Source organism: Haemaphysalis longicornis, unplaced genomic scaffold, assembly GCF_048455015.1.
Source record: "Haemaphysalis longicornis isolate Haplotype H1 unplaced genomic scaffold, Haemaphysalis longicornis Haplotype H1 scaffold_6, whole genome shotgun sequence".
In the NCBI taxonomy this organism is placed as follows: Eukaryota; Metazoa; Arthropoda; class Arachnida; order Ixodida; family Ixodidae; genus Haemaphysalis; species Haemaphysalis longicornis.
Window position 1 is genome coordinate 101,766,918 of NW_027526407.1, and position 3,333 is coordinate 101,770,250.

A 3,333-nucleotide genomic window follows, 5' to 3' on the forward strand; every position below is an offset into this window, starting at 1 on the left:
CGACTTCGACTAGCGCTCGTCCCGTGTCACCGCCTTTTTCTTGTGTCCTCGTTTTAGTGCGCTTTTTTACCATGTCGAAGTCTCTGGTAACATGTTAAATGCCGTTATTAGTTATTTGTCAGAGAGAACCTTTCGCGTCAGAGTTGGTTCTGCACTGTCAAAGGTACACGTGCAGGAAAATGGCGTGCCGCAAGGTGGAGTTCTAAGCTGCACTCTCGTCATAGTAAAGATGAACTCCCTTGGGAAGGCACTGCCGTCTACAAGTTCTTACTCTATGTATGTAGATGACGTGCAGATATCGTTTAAGTCTTGTAATATGTCAATATGCGAACGTCAAGTCCAGCACGGCGTCAAGAAACTTGCCAGCTGGGCAGACAAAAATGGTTTTAAATTGAATCCAGCAAAAAAGCTCTGCGTTGTGTTCTCCAGGAAGCGCGGGATCCTTCCAGACCCAGACATTACACTTAATGGCGTGTCGCTTCCTGTGAACAAGGGGCACAAGTTTTTAGATGTTGTGTTTGACCAGAAACTAACATTCATTCCACGCATCAAGAAACGTAAACATAAATGTCTTAAAACAAAGAATATCCTGAAGGTTCTCTCCCACCATTCGTATGGTTCCGACAACGAACTGCTACTACGGCTCTATACTGCTTTGGTTGGGTCTCGTTTGGACTATAACAGTGTGGTATATGGGTCGGCGAGTAAAACAGCATTGCGAATGCTTGACCCAGTACTAAACTTGGGGCTACGGCTTGCGTCGGGTGCTTTTCGCACTAACCCTGTCGAGAGTCTATATGTTGAATGTAATAAGTGGAGCCTTTAGAACCAGCGAACGTACATGGACTTACTTTATGCTTTTAAAATTTCATCTCAGAATAACCACCCTTTTTATCCTGTCCTTAACGATACATCCACATCTGTGCTGTTTGTAAATCACCCGTCCGTTACTCCGCCTTTTTCACTTCGAGCGAGAGCGCGAGCCTCGGATCTAAGTGCTTCGTTTTTAGACGTGTACAGGTCATCCTCTTTAAACATTTTACCGCCTTCGCAAGTTCGCCCTGTGTCCTGTGACCTTTCTTTTATAAAGCTTAACAAAAATCGGGTACCGCGAGCTGCATTACTGCAGCACTTTCTTTCTTTGCAGTTCAAATACCCACTTGCAGAATTTTACAGTGACGCGTCTAAAACCTCCACTATGGTCTCCTGTGCAGCTCATGGTCCGAATTTCAGTGCAGCCAGAACCATGAGCGTCCACACAACAATTTTTTCACCAGAAGCATATGGAATTTTACTGATTGTACGACACATACTTGAAAATCAAATTACAAAGTCTATCATCTACACAGATTCCTTGATTGTTGTTCGCGCACTGTCATCGCATACACCCCCCAAAAACCACATAGTTTATCTTGTTTTTAACACTATCATGTCTGTGTATGCGGAGAAGCATCAGCTGCTCCTCTGCTGGGTTCCAGGACACGCTGGGATCGCTGGAAATGAGTTGGCAGACGAGAGGGCAGCTGCTGCTGCACTCAGCAACACTGTAGACATAACAACCGTACCATATACAGACCTCAAGCCACACATAAGACAACACTTGCGTAGAACATGGCAAACACACTGGAGTGAACAGACAGATAACAAGTTACAAGTTATAAAACCACGCTTGGAACCATACACCACTGACACACGCAACAGACACACAGAAGTCACCTTGGGTAGGCTGCGGATAGGGCACACTCATGCAACGCACTCGTATCTGCTGACGGGATCTTCTAGACCCCAGTGCAGCAGGTGCGGAGAGGCCCTATCCGTAGTGCACATACTAATCACATGCAAGGCATTTCACACAACACGACACAAACACTTCAGAGAACTCTACAGACAACATATTCCTCTACATCCATCGTTTTTCCTAGGTGACGATGACATTGTTTCCGTGAAACGTGTGTTTGAGTATTTGTCAGACGTCAAGTTTTTAAACCTCATTTCCTATCACGCATCATGAAATCTGGCCCTATACACCAGCCATGCTCTTTGTCGTTTTGTGATTTTACTTTTGTTTTTGCTGACTTTACTTAGTGTTTAAGGTTTCACCCCTCATATATGACTATTGTTTTGGCGCTCTTTGCCCCAGTTGGCCTTGCGCCATAAACATCCAACCATAATCATCTGTTTCAAAAACATAGAAAGAGTAAATGTGCTGCAAATTGCGCATTGTATCACTTCAAAGAACGCCGTCATGCGTTTTTTTTTTGCTCAGCTCTGTGTAACATGGGCATGCTTGTATTGGCTGTAATGCAAATACATAAGACGGAACATGACGAACAAACTGTTTGCCCAGGAGAAACCAAAAAACCTATGAACAGCGACAGTTTCCCCTTAAATACTCTGCTGACGAAGGATTTATACATGAAGACAGGCGGCAGTGGGTTATCACGTTCAAAACGGGCGGGACGCTTGTACTCTGGCATCGCAACCTTTGCCGTTTGATTTTAAAAAAACGATTGGTTTTTGATCGTATGTTCTAGCTAGCGAATCGTTAGTGTATGGTTGCACACAAACTTAGTCACAATCCGGGGTAATTTGAACTTTTATTTCTATTCATCCGCGTGTTCCTTCGTACTCACTTAAACACAAGTGCATTATTTCGGTTTGCTGCTCCTCTGTGAAGCAAACCAAAGCATTGCTGCTATAAACCTTTGAAATCCACTCGAAGCGGTCAAACAAAACAGTCTGCCGTGTTGGAACCTTACAGTGTGTATACGAGGTTCAGGCAACCGGTTTATTGTATTGCGAATAGTTGTCTTTGTTGTCGTCCCACTAGCGCTTTATTGGCTGCGCTAGGTCCATGATGCAAGAAAAACAGAGTGAAACTAACCAGGTTTCAAGGGCTGGAAACCATTAACTTGACAATCACTACTACAAAAGTGCACACAGCCCTAATTAAAGTAAGAATTATGGTGCGATGTCTGGGGGTGTGAAGTTTTAGAATCAGTGCGCCATAGTTGCTTTTGTTATTTTTTGGTGGCCCTTAAGGGCATTCCGCCTTTGTCGACTGGCTGCTTAGCTGTATTGAAAGTGAAGTAACAGGGAATTGTTGCAAGCGGCGTTTGGTACATTTATAGCTTTCTACGTAGCATGAAAACAGAGCAGGTTCTGTTATAACCAGATTGCTACTTCACTTCTGCACCATCAACTACACAATCAACTTTATTATTGGCAATTTAGGTGTTTCTTTCTGGAAGCTTGAAAGTTATCCACCATTTAGGGCACGCTTCATTTTCGCAGTTTCTTTACATGCCATCACTAGTTTCGTGTTGCAGTTCC